We start from the raw sequence: 18716 nt of genomic DNA, 5'->3' as shown, positions 1-18716 counted from the left end.
ACCGGGCTGGGGTATACATCCTATTCATTTAAGGCGGTTGTATTTTGGGTTGATTCGGAGCAGAATAGATTATGCGAGTTTCTTATATGATAATAGTTGTAACACAAATTTGAAAAAAATCGATGCGTTACAGAATCAAAGTCTCAGATTTATTGGTGGCTTTGTTAAAACTACACCGATCTATATTATGGAAAATGAGCTTTGCGTACCACCTTTGTCGATCAGAAGGTATTATTTGGGAGTTAAATTTTGGTTAAAATGTAAATCTATGGCTAACAATGAAATTATCAAGTTGTTAAATATATTCCAAAATATGTGTACCAATTCTTATTGGCGAAATAAAAAACTACCATTGCTCATTAAGATCCACAATGATTATAATGTTCTCAAAATTCACCAAAGTAATAAACTAGATATGTTTAGTCTAGACACGTGGGTTAGCAGTGTGGATTTATCCTCTCACATTAAATGTTCTTTAGCATCAATTGACAAAAGTAAAAGTAAATATAGTAATGCAGCTTTAAAAATATTATCGGAACGGGAAATTTCAGAAATATATTCATCATTTTATAAAGTGTTTACAGATGGCTCAAAAGATAGCTCTGATGTTGGTGTTGCTTTTTATGACCCTCAAACTAATACTAATTGTCAACTTAGAGTAGATTCTAAGATATCTGTGATGCGTGCAGAGTTATTAGGAATTTTGGAGGCTTTATCATATATCAGTACAATAGATCGTGATAAATTTGTAATTTTTTCCGATTCTAAAAGTGCTCTTCAACATGTGGCTCGGTCTACCTCGACCTTTCGAGGAGCTCCGATAGCCTATGCAATTTTAAAATCTATTCTAAGTTTCTCTCGTCAAAATAAAAAAGTGATGTTGCAGTGGATTCCTGCTCATATTGGTCTAGAGGATAATGAAAAAGTAGATATTTTAGCAAAAAATGCAGCACGAAATGGTGTTTACTACCAATGCGTACCATATTATACGGAATTATTATATCTAGCCAAAGAAAAGTATTACAAATTTTGGAGAGAATATTTTGATGAGCGATCGCTGACTAAAGGGATCTGGTACAGAACTATGCAACCCGGACTACGGAAAAGTCTTTGGTTTGATGGAGCCAATATGAGCAGGTCTTCAATTGTCACAGCTCTTCGACTTCGTTCCGGCCACATTCCATTAAATAACTTTGGTTTTCTTATGGGTAAAACACCATCACCTAACTGTAGTGTATGTAACAGCATAGAAGACACGTATCACGTAATAATGGAGTGTGCTCGGAATGAGACTGATAGAATTTCTTTTTTACGTTTAATCAATTATTGCGGGGAGGTGGGGGCATGTAATAGTGTCCTCGCTGACCCTACATCAGAACCAGCGCAAGTTTTGTACAAATTAGTGAATGGTGTTTTTAAGAATCGATGTAATTAATCAATTTGTTAAGTTTAATGTTTTGTAAGCACTATGAGGGTGGCATTTTCTTACAGAAAAAACCCTCTTTAAAAAAAAAAAAAAAAAAAAAAAAAAAAAAAAAAAAGAGTACACATTTTGTATACACCTCTTTTGTATCATAATAATCTATCTATCCATCTATCTTATTGTTATAAAAATATTTTAATCTTTGGGTTTTTATAAATATGTTAACTTTTTCCAGTCTTTTTCTAGTGATGATTTTAATTGCAATTATATTCCAGTACGAAAAATGGAAATACATTTATTACTTACAACAAATTTATGTAAAAATCCTAGATGATATGAAAAATTGTTTAACTTTTTTGCAACATTTTATAATTTTAATATTCTTTACTAAAAAAATAACTTGTAAGCTACTTTGAATCGTCTTGTTACAGATTTAAATTAATTTTATTTAGGACCGCCCCATATAGGCAACAAAAGTTCTTGATCAATATGTCAATATCTACTATAAAACATATAATATAAAATTATAACATTTAGCTACGTATTATTTCCACGTACTATTATCCACTTTAATTTTACTATCGAAATTCCGATACAAGCGTGGCGAAAATTTAAAACTTTCTTTTATTCTCCAATCCCGCATAGATTATACCGCCAGAGAGCAAGATATAAAATTGCTGTATTCTAATTGTGAATGGTGGATGATTGACATATCATCTTAGTCATAACCGTTGTTAGGTTAGTAGTACCTATTACTAGGGGTGGCGATCGGGTGACCCTAAATTAAACATAGGTTGAAATTAACGTTAATCTCTAAAACAACACAAAACAATCACTTGTAATCAAAATTAAATACAAATAAAACCGTAATAAGAACTCGTAAATAACAGCAACATAACTAATACAAAGTCAAACGTATCCCATACTTACACGTCACATTCAACTTGACAAGGATTGCGGTACAAGTTACACGGCCGAAACGAGCTTAATCGAAAAATTCTTTAAGACATTCCTGAAACGCTTGCATGATTGAAGAGCAGCGCTGAAAACGCGTCATTCAACAATTTCCCTTAATGTATTTCCAGACGTTCAAATATTATATGCGTATTCCACACTAGTGTGCGTGTATTTATTTATAACTTGCCTGCGTACTCACACAATCATACTTATATTACAAAGAGGTGAGGTTTTAGTTTGTTTTTTTTTTTCTGGGTTGAGTATGTTCAAATTTTAAAAAGGCCTACGTCATTATGTCACCTACTCAAAAATGTAGTAGGTAAGTACGGACGCCAAACGGTACCCTAATAGTGATCACTATTAAGGAGCTGACATTGTCAACGAATGAATATTCAATCTTTCATTACATTACAACACGCCACTGAAATTGGGACCTAAGCTGTTAAGCACTATCGCCAATTAAAAATGCCTATGTATGGTATACAAGGTATTTATACCGAAATATATATTTTTGAAGAAAAAATTTTGTCTGACTGTCTGTTTGGAATGGTTAGACTTGATGTTGACGAGACTTTCACTGGAAGATTGCTGATGTAATAAGGAGTAACAAAGGCTACTTAAATTTTAGAATTATAATATATAAAATTACTTTTAATTCAAGTCCCGGGCACAGCTAGTACATAAATGTATTTCACATAGCTATTCTATAAAAAAAAGCTTCCACATTCATCGTAGATCACGATCAAGACATGAGATGTCAGAAAATCATACGCGTCATCAACTATGATAATTATAATATTTACATGTTACATACGTCGAATAAACGTATCACTATAAGACGGTTACAAACATTTCACGAGTGATATACGCAGTGAGTTCTTACAGAATATTTGGATCATTTATTTTCGTGGGCAGGATACTTCTAAACATTAGGGTTTCAGTATTAAACAATTTTCATTGCATCTATCATTTGTTTCTTGATAGTTATTTAAAAATAGAAATTAACATGAAATAAAAGATAAATTGGTTTAAGCTTTCGAGTATTCGAAATTTAAAAACCAATATCGGAAAGTATCTTGACGTTCAACACCTTACCTTTACCTTTTTAATTAAAAAAATAATGAATTCGAATTACAATTTTTAGGTATCTGTTGTGTTGGATTAAATGCTACTTTATCGTAAAAGATACATTTTGCTTTGATTATATTTTGAGTATTTCTTTTGTATACGAACAATAACAAAAATATTTCATTCGGTTTGATCATTTTTACCTCCGTTATCTGCAACAAAGAATCTACTTATTGGCGATTGCTTTGTAAAATGGAGGGATAAGTAACCTTCTTTCTTGCCCTGGTCTAAATATAAAATTTGAGACAGATTAAAAATATATACGACAAAACGTATTGAGAAGTTTAATTTCTAATAATACATTAATAAATATTTTCGGCGATATATATATTTATTAGAGCATAGATGGCCTAGTGGTTAGAACATGTGCATCTTAATCGATGATCGCAGGTTCAAACTCAGGCAATCATCACAAAATTATCCTACGGTAATTTGTCTTTATAATTCATCTTGCTCGGCGGTGTAGGAAAAAATTAATAACATTATTTCAACGAAATTTTGCCACATGTGTACTAATCCACACTGGAGCAGCATATTGGGATAAACTCCAAACCTTCTTCTCAATGGGAGAGGATTCATTAGACCAGTATTGAGCTACAAGCTCCATATTTATTAATATATTTTCTTTTCATAATGTTAAGGTATTCAAATAAAAAGGGTTTCTTATTAACAATAACAATTTTACGGCTTAAACGTTACGATTAAGATTTTCTTTGATCATATCTATACGCCTGAAACGTTTTTTCCATAGCATATACTTTGTATTATGTGTACATATATCAGGAGAAAATAATCTAAAATCAATTTTTTTCTTTACAGATCTTGGATATAAAGGAGCCTGAACAAGGTAAATAATTCAATATGTGCATACAAATATTACCTAAATTCAACTTTTAGCTCCGAACACAACCTCTATGATACCATTAGGGCGATAAGTTAAATGCACTCGCCGAATACGTAATGCACCGGCGATCGGTGAAAGTTGAACGATTTTAATGAAATGAACTCCATATAGCTAATAGATTGCTTATTTTTAGACATGCTTTTTTAGCGTGACCTTTTATTTACAAATACTTTGTTTTTCGAGGTCGATATTGAATGCTCCGGGCGTAAATATATCTCGCGCGTTAATTAATTAATGATGTATTGACTGAATAGAAGAATCGGTGAAAGAATAAAGATAAAGGATTAGTGAATGTTTAATTATTATTAAATAGGTAGGACGGACTATAGTAATAGATAGCTACTAATAGATGATGAGCAGAGATGGCCCAGTGGTTAGAACGCGTGCATCTTAACCGATGATTGAGGGTTCAAACCCAGGCAAGCACCGCTGATTCATGTGCTTAATTTGTCTTTATAATAAATAAGGAAAACATCGTGAGGAAACCTGCATGTGACAAATTTCATAAAAATTCTGCCACATGTGTATTCCACCAACCCGCATTGGAACAGCGTGGTGGAATATGTTCCAAACCATCACCTTAAAATTGAGGGGAGGCCTTTAGCCCAGCAGTGGGAATTTACAGGCTGTTCTTGTTTAGATTATAAGTGGTCTCCACTGATCATAGACATTTTAGCTGTAAATAATATTGTACAACCAATATAATTTTGATTGGACTTAGAAACACCTATGATTTTTCGTATGTTTAATTTCTGTTTATAATTCATTTTATTTTCGGCGATGAGAAAAAACATCGTAACCGGATATGAAACTACCTCATGTGTGTCTACCAACTTGCATTGGAACAGTGAGATGGAATAAGTACCAAAACTTCTCATTGAATGGGAGAATACCCAGATCCAACAGTGAGACATGTACATACTAGTTTCAGATTTGTGACAGTCAGTTACTCCAGGTTCAACATTTACTATACAAAGACCAAATATATTAATTACAGGATTAATTAATTAAGTACTGCGATTAGCGGGATAAGTACATGTGTGATGTTCCATTACTAATGTGTCGCTATTAACCTAAGTGACTGATCAGATATTTTGATATCCATCCATCAAATTAAATGAAAACCATTTTATGTGTTTTGATACAAAGAAATAAAGACTAATTACAATATGTGCAATAAATATGAGACAACATCACATACATTACTCTGATCAGAAATAACGACGGCACCCAGACCCAAGACAACATAGAAAACTAATGGTAATCTACATTGATTCGGCCGGGAATTGAACCCGGGACCTCAGAGTGGCGTACCCATGAAAACCGGTGTACACACCACTCGACCATAGAGGTCGTCAATAATTAACATAAAACATGAATTGTGTTTATACATAAAAATATCACAGTATATATTTTGTCTATATCGAAGATGCATCAGCCTGTGAAATCAAATCAAAATATTCAAATAAAATCTTGCGCGCTTCGAAACATTATTTTACATAATGAAATTCATTGTTAAGTGACCACCAGTACTGAATGTAGAAACGCAAAAAAACTCAGTAGTTATTAAAGTTATTGATTTCATTAATTTAATTTTAATTTCCGAAATTAATAACTTTAACAATACAAATAACCATGTTAAGTTAAAAACTCAGTAGTTACTCCTTAAAACTGTCAGAGCTCTAAGATTGTCGGAAGGCGGTTAAGATGTTTATTTTCAAAACACAACTACGCCGTTCAAATGCTTTGACGAACTTCGAATTTATTCCAAATTTAAAATAATTGATTCCAACGTTATTTATGAATGAATACTATAAATGTTATTAACGCAGATTACTTAATGGTCATTATTCTAAAGAATAAAATAATTTCCGTACGTTCCATATTAATATCTATCTTTTTATGCGTCCGTTCTATGATGAAATAAGAATAAAACATAGCTATCGAACTCACACGAAGCCAGATAACTTTAATGCTTATAGTTTTGAACGAGATTTTGATTATATTTAAGTGAATTAGTGTGAATAATGGTTTGAAGCTATATCGTAGTCGATGTTTTAATTAAAGCATAAAATTAATTGGACTGAGCGCAACATGCTCCGCTTCCCTCGATAGGAAATTAAAATTTTACGTCGTAATTAAAATTTTGTTTACTTAACCATTATTCGATAACCTTGGTAGCCATATTTTCTATTGTAAATCGAATTCCATTTTTAAAACTTGCACCATCTCCACAATTGAAAAATTGAACAGTACATACAAATACACTTAAAACTTTTATTAGTTCCAGATATACTTTACAATCAAATATCTAACAAAATCAATAACAACCTTTAAAAGAGAAACGGTTCCCGAAGCAAAAAAAAATGATATATGTCACACTCAGATGAAAAGAAATTGCTTTCGAACAGCCTGTAAATTTCCAACTGCTGGGCTAAGCCCTCCCATTGAGGAGAAAGTTTGGAGCATATTCCACCACGCTGTTCCAATGCGGGTTGACGATTGTACCATCCAATATATTATGTACTATGCAAAGAAAGTATTAAGTCAGTGTAGGCCGCGTCTTTCAACAATGACGATGTACTCAAATGATGAAAACTAGCGAGAATTGGAAAAAGACTTGTAAACCGCCACACGTATGTATCTAAAAAAATGAAGGGAGAAAGTGTTCCTTAACTTTTTTTAATATATTGATATAGACATCATAATATGGAATCCATTCCAATGCAAATGTGTATGAGCAGTCTAGAGTCATGAATATTTTAATTTTTGTAGAAGTTCTCTTGAAGTCCTTCGTATTACGGAGTATATAAAACCCTTGCTAAGCGTTATTTTAATAAAAATTGTAAAATGACATTTTTTAATAAAAAATGCGCGTGAAATAAATCAATAATAAAAAATAAGTTTAAATAATATTATCATGAAAGCTATACAATAGATAGACACATAAGGAATAGATAGAGAAGGCAAGGTCACCTGGAAGGAGGCTTATCGCTTTTCCTAACGTGACGTTTCATTCACTCTATTATAAGCCGCGTAAAAAAAATATTTAAAAAAAGAAGGTAACCGTAATCTTGAAATTTATCTTCAAATGCTGCCTAAAAAAAACAAGAATCATCAAACTACTCACCTGTAAATAATTTTGATTCACCAAAGGCACATAAGTTTTTTAGACCTGGTAGTTTAAAGAAATAATGTTTATACCGGAAACTCAAACATTGACGATTGACGAATTTCTTTGGTGCAATATTCAAATCAAGAACAAGTTATTATTCCCTGTAAAACAAACAATCAAAATTGCCTGTCTGTTGAGTAATTGTTTAACAGTAAGTATTAATCATTAAATTCTAACTTGATCGAATTGTACCTCTGAAAATAAAATATATTTGAATTTAAAATAAGATACGGAATAATTTCCATGTATAATGTATGGTATTATTGTTTCTTTTCATAATGATATAAATCATTAGACGGTTAAAAATAAATTCAGAAAAATAGTACCAATAATGTCGATAGCAAATCATTAGCAAGGAGAAAATTTTAATAACGTCCTTACGAACAACAATATTTTTCTCCAATTAGGAGTATTAAATTGAACGTCGACATACAAAACAAAAAAGTACTTATATTTATGTTTTATTTTTGTATCAGAAAAGCATTTAAATAATCTTATACATATCCTCTTCCTTATCCTTACATGGTATAAAACAAAGTCGCTTACCGATCTCTGTCCCTATGTATGCTTAAATCTTTAAAATTATGCAACGGAGTTTGTTTGTTGTTTTTTTAATAGATAGAATTATTCGAAAGGAAGGTTTTTGTATGTAATACTTGTATGATATAGTAAAGAAACGCTGACAATTGTAGAAGTTTCTAATGTGATATCCTAAATAAACAATTTCTGTAGTATATTTATAGTATCAGCATTACAACCATGAGTGCGAAGCCGGGACGGGTTGCTAGTAGTTTATAAACGACAAGCAATCCATTCCGTTTTCGCACGTGTATCTTAAACCACTTGGGAATACTTTAGATATCTTACCAGAAAATAAAAGATCATCAATTTGGGATATCACTAAAAACATACCAAAAGACATACACTCCGTAATATTAATAGAAACACAACAAACTTATTAGTAGTTCTTTACGAAGTTTATAGTTACAGAATATTTTACAGCATTACTAGTGCCGGGTTAATTTATATTATCAGCTACTTAGCCTTTGCATTGCACGGGATTCTTTTACCGAGAATTATCTCGAATTAAATCTTGTTTTCCTTAGTAAATCTCCCTTAATTTGATGCTGGCTTTTGTTTTAGCTCATTCAAGAGTATTTCAACGACTTTTATTTTATTACTAGATTTACTATCTAGATATTGAAGTTCTGTTCTGTTTAAATCATATTTATAATTGGCTTTTGTCAATTTATTTTAATAATACTTGCGAAACGTTCTTTTGTTTCTCAAATATGACTTTTATTTCATACTTTAATCTCTATATTTGAAGCCAATACAGTGTGTTTTCTAAAATGACTTTTGTATGTTTTGACATAAAATAAAGGTTTAAACACTTTATTATTAATTTACTTGGTAGTAGGGCTTTGTGTAAAACCGTCTGGGTAGGTACCACCCACTCATCAATTATTGTACCGCCAAATAACAGTACTCAGTATTGTTGTGTTCCGGTTTGAAGGGTGAGTGAGCCAGTGTAACTACAGGCACAAGGGACATAACATCTTAGTTCCCAAGGTTGGTGGCACATTGAAGATTTAAGGAATAGTTAATATTTCTTACAGCGTCATTGTTTATGGGTGATGGTGACCACTTACCATCAGGTGGCCCACAAACTCGTTCGCCAACCTAGAACATAAAAAAAAGAACATCAACAACATCGATTTTAAGGTATAGTTTTTTGATAATGTTTTGTAAATTTACGTTTATTCAAGATGATAAATTACTTAACAAGCCACTGATCCATTTAGTTCTGAAGTTTTCACGTCAAAGATAAACTTAAGGAAGAAGAATTTGACAGAGTTGACACGTGATCTGGGTTCGAAATCGATAAAAATGTCTACTTGTCGTTAATATCTTAAAGAAGTACCTAGTTTTCTGGAAGAAACAATTTTTATACTAAATTATGTCATAAAAATTCGAATCACGATTAGAAGTTCGCGATGTTTTAACAAAATAATAACAAATATCATATTTTATTACGAGACTTTTTCTTAGGAGTGATTTCGTATGGACAATCTGTTTAACTGAATTATATATAAGTGTTAAAAATATATATGTACTAAAGTCTCGGAAAGGCTTAATAATGAAAATTATCACGGCATACAATTTTAAATAAATGAAATAGTAATTGAATTTTTATTTCAAGTATTAAATGATTTAATTCGTTTAAACAGCGGATTGTTAGCCACATTTAAACTGAATTTTTTATTCGACCGCGCGTGACACAATATATTTGACGTGACATATTATAAGGACTAATTGACTTGGCTAAGCTAGATACATATTTGATGTTCTCTATTTGTAATAAAACAGAATAATTAATTAATATAACTATAATATTTATATCATTACATAGACTGTCAAAGCTAAGAACATGTCGCAGAAAATAGTGGCAAACTATTGGCCAGTAAGCACACGCACACTCGTAAAGTTGTATAACGGAGCGCGCACCAAGATAATAATGTCGGCCCATTTATTTCGGTTCATCTATACGTATAATAAAATATGAGGGTTTTTTTTGGTACATATACCAAAATATTGTTTTTTAGAATTTTTGTCTGTCTCTTTGTTCCGACTGGACCGATTTTGACGGGACTTTCACTGGCAGATAACTGTCATAATAAGGAGTAACTTAGGCTACCATAATATTTATTTTGTTAAATTCAAATGTGTACAAGATCGCGGGCATAGCTAGTTTGTAATATAACACTCTATCTTCATAAAAAATCTAAGATGATAACTTTTGGGATATATATACATACTTATGTATGTGTATTAGATAACTTATAAAGGCGCATTCACCATTCTAAATTCAAACTCCAGATAAAATTCATTTCATTTTTTCATTTTTTTTTTGGGAGTACCTCGGCGTTTCTAAATTGCCAGTGTTTTACAGTTTTAAATCATCCTGGTTTAGAAAGCACATATAGTTCACCTGACCGCTCTCCGGACTTGTCGGATGAGAGGTAATAAAGTGCACCTGTATCTGCTCATACTTGAGACCATTAATATTTTATGTGCACAGTTTGTATTAGATAAATAGAAATTTTAACAAAAAGAAAAACCGACTTCAAACAAAACACTATTTTAAAACAAATGAATATGCACTAAAATATAATAAAAGTAATGGCATATTCAACGTATTTTTAAGAGTCCTCCTAAGTAAAATGAAATGAAAAATATTAGACTACTTAAAAGTCGATTTACGATTATATAACGTAGTTATAGTTATTGTTATATTTGGAGCCGGTATCAGCCAAGAAAACCCTACAGTATATCTATCAAAAAATAATACGAGAATAATAAATAAATAAAAAAAAAAAAAAAAAACAGACGAATTGATAACCTCCTCCTTTTTGAAGTCGGTTGAAAAGCAATTTGAACACGTGAAAAATCAGTAATGTTACTTAAATATCTATTAGTCTTGTGTAATATTTCTTTATGTGCTAAATTCATAATCCTAATTCAACGTGAATTTTTAATAACACCTCAATTTTAGTTACTATTGTTTACTGATTATAAACTTATATTAACAACCAGTTCAGTTCCAACAGAAACTTAGTGAAATTTATCTTTTCGATACTAATAAACAATAAGTATTTGATACTAACGACCCGCCTCTGCTTCGCACCGGTTCAATACTGATACTAAATTAGTACAGAATTTTTCTTGTTTTTTTTAACTATATTGTCCATTATCCATTTAAAAAAACTGTATGAAAATCCGTTGCGTAATTATAAAGATGTAAGCATACATATCGACAGACAGCGGTCAGCGACTTATTTTATACTATGTAATGATGATATAATATAATGTTTTTTTCTTCTTTCCTGTCAGTATATTTTCTTTACCTAAGTAAGTGTGCATCTACATTTATGATAAAAATAGAAACACACAAACATTATTTCCCTAATTTCTCAATTTTACAATTGGTAGTATTTGAATCCTTTTGTGAACGCGTTACATTGTCCCGCAGAATCATTGTTAGCCCTGTATAATCAGGCATCAGTTGAAACAAGTTTATGTTTGTGTTTCCCGGTGAAAAACATGCTCATCAGACTTTTTAAAACTCTGTTGTTTTTACAACCTTATCAAAGTTAAATAAAAACTGACAATAAAAATAATAATCATATCTATAAAATAACTTTTCCTAAATTTTAATATATTTGAATAAACAAATATCACTGTAAAAAATAAAGTTTATTATTTATTTTTATATCGCTAACAAATACAAGAGCCGCCAATTGAGCCGATATGGCTCAGTGGTTAAAACGTACATCTTTGCTGATGTTTGCAGGTTCAAACCCAGGCAAACACCACTGAATATTCATGTTCTTAATGTGTGTATAATTCATCTCGTGCTCAATAGTGCTCGTGCTCGTGAGAAAACCTGCATGTGTCTAATTTCATAGAAATGTTACCATCTGAATTCCACCAAACCGTAATGGAACAGCGTGGTGGAGCATGTTCCAAATCTCCTCAAAGGAAGAGGAGGCCTTAGCCCAGCAGTGGGAAATTTACAGGCTGTTGTTGCCGTTGTTGTAAACAAATACAAAACTAACAAGTATCTCTGTTATAGAGCTTTATGTTTGTGTTGTGTGTGTTTGTTGCCATTCTAAAACAAATTGACTTCATATATTATTGGAAATTTAATATTACTGTTTGTGTAATCCGATTTATATTTATAGAGTTAGTATTCAGTCCTTTCATTAAAAGTCAATAATAGATATTTAATAAACAAATCCCTCAATATGTATATTACTTAAATTTTATTATATTTTTTTCATATAGCAATACACAAAACTTGTTTTTACGCTGACATCACTGGAGATAAGATCATCATTAGAATCAAGGGCAAACCTATGATTAGTTACAGAGACATATCAAGGCAATAGTTGTCGCGTCAGCTTCGCATTTTAGGGTTTGGTCGTCCTTCCTTGGATAAAGAACTATACAGTTATTAAATACGGGATATTTACAATATTTTTTCTCTTTTGTTTAGTGGAGCTCGATATTTCGACATTATCTAAGAAGGTCTTGTTTACGAGACTGAAAAAATATAATATGGTCAAGGGTACGGTTTGACCATTATATAGCAACATAAAGACAGGTGTTACTTACGCATTTATAAAATTAGTATAGATAATAAACTCTGTATACACAGGCACAATAAGCTGGGACGTGAAGAACTATTTTGAAAATACTTTATATATGTATAATTAATCGCAACAAAACATCTTTAGCAGGATTTTTATTAATTTACATTTCGTGAAAAAATAAATACGGAACAATAAACAGCAACATCTCGGGACACTATTTTTTTAATTATTCTAATCGGCTTATGAATGAATCTAAACTAATCAATATTAAACCTTCACGGACGAAGACAGAACATTCTTCTTTTTCAAAGTCAATGGATTGGCCTATTCGTTCAATACAATAAAAAGGAAATAAAAGCTATAATTTTTTTTCTTTGGTGGTAGGGCATTGTGCAAGCCCGTCTGGGTAGGTACCACCCACTCATCAGTTATTCTACCACCAAACAACAGTACTCAGTATTGTTGTGTTCCGGTTTGAAGTGAGTGAGCCAGTGTAACTACTGGCACAAGGGACATAATATCTTAGTTCCCAAGGTTAGTGGCGCATTGACGATTTAAAGAATAATAATTAATATTTCTTACAGCGTCATTGTCTATGGGTGATGGTGACCACTTACCATTAGGTGGCCCATATGCTCGGCCGCCAACCTATACCATAAAAAAAATCCTAAGTGAATATTATATGAATCTAAGGTTCAGTGTTAACATTTAGAGTGTGGAAACGTTTTCATACAAGGACTTTTTCGTTATCTAAAGACATTTTTGTGTAAACTCGAGATTTTAATTACGTTTGCATTAATTATGCTTGTCACATCGCCGTCGCACCTTGTATTTTTGTTCAGTCTGCTTACAGCATTTCTTCATTTTATGTTTTATAATCATTAAATTTCAGCGAGTGAAGTACACTTTACATTTACATAATACATTACCACATATTATGTTACTGAGATTTTCAAGATTTTTTATAAATTGTTAAGAAGAAAACGTGCACAAATAATTTAACAGTATATATTTTGTGTTAGCCAATTCCTAAAGTAAAATAAACTTTCAATAATAATTTGTTACAATTTTAATTTGTTGTAAACGATTATAAACCTCAGTTTTTCTCCTTACAATCTTCTTTTCTGTCTCGGTTGTTGCCAGTACAATGCTTTAGATTGCAACCTCATAAATTCCTTTGAAAAATATTTAATTGTAAGACAATCATAATAAAACAAATTAAATTTTAATTAAATATAACGAAATGATTATGTTGTTGTCTTAAATTTTCGCGATTATTACACATTTAAATAAAACTAGTTATTACGGATTTTAATCGCGTATATTAATTATTTTGGACATCCCGACGTTTCGAGCACTTTACAGCGTTCGTAGTCACGGGTAGACTAAGGTGGCATTTGTCTATTTGAAGAACAAAAGAAAATATTATTTGCAACTACCGCCAACGATTTCTATTACGAAATAAATTTATACTATATAATTCAACTTTTCTTTAAAATCCAAATATCATGTCATAGGATTGGTGTCATCATCGAAGCGTTCAAACTCGATTAGTGCGGGACCAGCCAATATGGCGACGAGCCAACTTCTTAAAGAATTTCATAAATCGTATATATTTCTGGATATTTGCATTACATTAAGATTTTTCTTATTATCATATTTTATCTTAATCTTACTTTTGTGTATTTTGTATATTATGAAGATAGAACGTTATTGATACCTACCCCTGATTTGAAGATCAGAAGAAAAATGCAAAATGATGAATAAATTCAAATCTTATGTTGTAAACACATACGATACAATTTATAGGGATTATTAGGAATATATAGAAAGCGTGGAGTTCATATTCCTTAATTTGCATACAGGATTTAATTATTTAACATATATTTTAGGTCGGATTATCCGTTAGGCACTCCAGTCAACTACTTAGGAGCCCAAAATATGGGCAATAAAGTTTTATAATTAATTGGTAATTAAATAGTTATAACCAAATACTTCTCTCATTTGAAAGTCAGATCTTCATTAGATAGGAAAAAGACATTCGTATTTGATTTTTGTCCCATCATCAAATATTCTCTGCTTCATTTTCCTTTTGTGTCATAATCTAAAATCAGGATGATGTATAAAGAATATTTGTATCTTAATATCTTACTATAAGACTATTTGTCGTTGCTATTTATGCTTTTTACATCATCCTACACATGCTACCAGTATGTGTACCAATTTCACTTAAGTAATAACACCCTATACATGCGAGCTGCTGGCGTTCGAATCGTGTCAAAACAAGTCTATCGAACCCTCTCAAAGCTAGTACGAGTATATCCAAAAGTAATCAACGTATGCAACACTTCAACCTTTTGACGCTACGTCACTGAATTACCTCTCCTTTTAAAATATATAAGAAACTTCCAACTTTTGACTGACGAGAGACATGGTTCAGATTTTAGGTCCGTTTCTGATAATCTGTGCAAAACTTCAGGTGATCTTATGAATTCTTGAGATGTCATACATAACACGATAAATTTATTTTCGCATTTATAATAGTTAGAGTTATTTTTTTTACATTACATTGTATAACTATAATTTATTAGAATAATTTAATTAATAATATGTCAATTGACTCGATTTTTAGAATATGCTGTAATACAATATTTTAATTTTTCACGATTAATACTGGCTGAATGTCTGATACTGACCGGTAAGAAAAAATAATGTCAAGACAATCGAACGAGGCGGCAGTGTTTTGTTCTTGCTAGATTTGGATAAATATTAAATACGCGATCTACTTCTTGTAAAACATGGCTTTGTGGGTAAAATAAATGTGAAAATAGTATTAGTGTTAAATGAATCTGGGGGAATATTGATGTTTAAACTTGACCATCCCAAGTAATATTATATTAGGTAAAATATTTAAAACGCACACAATCGTGAGTATGGTTTATTTTAAAGTATATAATAAAGTTTAATGAGATTGTTTTATTATTTGATTTAGTCTATCTCGTTTTTGATTGACACCTGGAAACAACTTTTAGTCGTACTCTTGGTAATTTTGGACGAAAAGCGTCTCAAACATTTTGTGAAGTAACTAATTTTTATTCGATCAAAATAGACTTCTGACATTGAGGTACAAAAATAATACAAATTACAATATTACATAGATATGCGTAAGTGGTCGTATCTACCCATAGACACTGACGTCATAAGAAATTTTTAACATTCCTTACATCATCGATACGCCGTCAACCTTGGTCTATAAGATGTTATGGCCCTTGTATGTATTTACACTGGCTCACTCATTCTTCAAATTCTAAACAGTTATTAACTACAACTACTTAGATTAAATTTTTTACTATGTCTACAAGGTTATCAGGCATCGCTACTCACTAATAAGACCGACTCATAATATAGTATTACGATGAAGAAAATTATAACCTTTTTTATTGTATAGGTTGGCGGACGAGCATATTGGCCACCCATAGACAATGAAATTATAGGTAATATCAACTATTCATTCCATCGTCAATGTGCCACCAACCTTGGGAACTAAGATGTTATGTCCCTAATGCCCGTAGTTACACTGACTCACTCATCCTTCAAACCGGAACAAAACAATACTGAGTACTGCTGTTTGGTGGTAGAATCACTGATGAGTGGGTGTTACCTACCTAGACGGGCTTGCACCCAGTTTTATATTTAAATAACAAGTGAAATAATCGCTTAACAATTTATTCAAGTGGTTTCCTAATTATTTTGTTCTTAATATAATTTCCTTCCCGACTAACCTCGAGAACAAAACGGTCGAAAAGATCCTCAGCATTTAATTTTCGACCAGACCCTCATTACGCCCTCGATGTAAATAAAGGCACATATAACCTTAACAATTCGAAGGTAAAGTGTCGTTACATTGAAAGTTGGAAGGTTCGATTCTAACCCTTCGGACTAATGCACGCCTCTAATTAATACATTTAATTATTTAATTTAAAGGGATAAAGGATAGTGGCATATTATACCGTCTATTAAAAGAAGTTGATTAATTAATTGACAAAGTAACCCAGTTTTCGTTATTCATAATTGGATCTCCGTGGAATGGAATGCCCATAGACCCTGACATTTTTTGTGTGTGTGTGTGTGTTACGCCTATTCCAAGCGAACGTGATTTATGCAGTTACTATTTTTTAAAAACATAATTTTTATTATTTTATTTGTACTGAAGTACAATTCGATATTTTTTAATACGGATTTTTGTCTGCGATTTTCCCTGCATATTAGAGAGAAGGGCAAAGGACATTGTAGTAGAACGACAGACAGCCAGTTTCTTTTGTATTTATAATACAAACATAGAATACGATCATAAAAGTACTTATAAGGATAATTTTATATTAATTAAATTACAATTTAAAAAAAACTGAGCCGCTTAATCTATATTTTTTCTGGGTAAAAAAAAACTCAATAATATTCAAATGGCGTTAAAGCAATTCACTAACAAAAATTTGTTACTTTAATATTGCAACATTGAAACGAAAATGTATTGTAGATCGTGAATAGAGTCATTGTAAGCAAATACATATTGACACAGAATTGATGAAATGAAACTTGTGAACGGTGGATTGTATACCACAAAGGTTCGAACTGCAACACAATTGATGAACTAGACTTATTGTATCACAAACTTATACCGGCTTTACCGTTTATTTGTAACAAAATATATTTTCGAACATAAAAACAGTTTAAAGTATTGATATAGAAGAAAAACTCATCGACAAATAAACAGCACCAACATTTTAAAATATAATCATTCGGCAATATTAATGTTATAATAAATTACATAATTGGTTTATATTTACACTTTATGTACAAAATAAGTTTTCTTTTGATATACATAATAAAGTGGAAGGTTATTTAAGATATATTTGGAAACCAGATGGCAGTCGCGTTTGTCCAAGCTTATTTTACGACGTTATTTTTATCTCCACCGTATCTGCGACACTACTAATCTAGCTACTTTACTAAAGTGCTCATTTGATTTATGTACATAAAAATATCATAATAATTTTCCTTATATATATGTACGTATAACTACACAATTAATCATATTAAAGTTACACGTTTTTTATGATCTGACTACTGACGACTGTTTATAATAGTTATAAATATGTAAAGGTATATTACGACACAAATTAGATGTAGTATCGGAAAATGATATGATAAAACCGATTACCGCCGATTGATTCGATCGCTATAGATTCACGCGTCTATTCAACCCGAGGAAGCAAGTGCATGTAAATCGACGTGTCAAATTGACGAATATATTAACTCATATTATATTACAAGTTATCAACAACTCGCCTTATTGCCTCCACTGGTGACAGGAGGGCTGGTTCTTTTTTTGCCCAGAGGATCGGGATTGCGATTCAACGGGGAAATGCTGCTAGCATTCTTGCCACCATTCCACGCGGTCAAGATTTATACAGTAACTAGTTTTAGTTCATATTTGTATCTATATATTTAAGCATTTAATGTTGTTAATTCTTCTGTTAATAAATCTTAAAAGTTATTACGTTTGTGTAAAGATCATATTCACATGAGAAATAAATATTGATAATTTGGGATACCGTACTCAATTCGGATGTGATCGTTTTTACGAAGTTGTTTCGCACTATAAATAAAATGACATTATAAGCTTTACAAGAAGGATGGACTTTTTTTTTTTTAATTCGAGTCGCTCAATAATATAGCGTAAGTCTTAACGCCCTCGTATTTCGATAGTGTCTGTTTCGTACTCGCGCTCCGACGCTTGGCCTTATTTTTTCGTTACTCGATTCTTGTTATATTTTAAAACAGACCTTTAGTCGATTCTTGCTACATTTTAAAACAGAACCCAGACCAACTTCTATATCACAAAAACATCGTATGTCGTTGAACCGAGCTTTAGTCCCCTTGATCGTTTTTGAAGTTATTCAGACTTCTATCGCT

General features: G+C 31.5%; 1 protein-coding gene across 2 annotated transcripts in view; it reads left to right on the top strand.

Annotated features, from left to right (window-relative positions):
* The first annotated feature begins 4322 nt into the window (after positions 1-4322).
* Positions 4323-18716, top strand: part of LOC124544052 (CD151 antigen-like) — an 84964-nt gene continuing 70570 nt past the window's right edge. The window contains exon 1 of one of the 2 annotated variants that reach the window (XM_047122446.1): positions 4323-4355. The gene's annotated coding sequence lies outside the window, so the exon portion shown is untranslated. The remainder of the gene's footprint in view (positions 4356-18716) is intronic. The other variant, XM_047122448.1, reaches the window with a different exon arrangement.

This window comes from Vanessa cardui, chromosome 4 (assembly GCF_905220365.1).
Source record: "Vanessa cardui chromosome 4, ilVanCard2.1, whole genome shotgun sequence".
Taxonomy (NCBI): Eukaryota; Metazoa; Arthropoda; class Insecta; order Lepidoptera; family Nymphalidae; genus Vanessa; species Vanessa cardui.
This window is presented reverse-complemented; position numbering and strand designations above follow the sequence as displayed.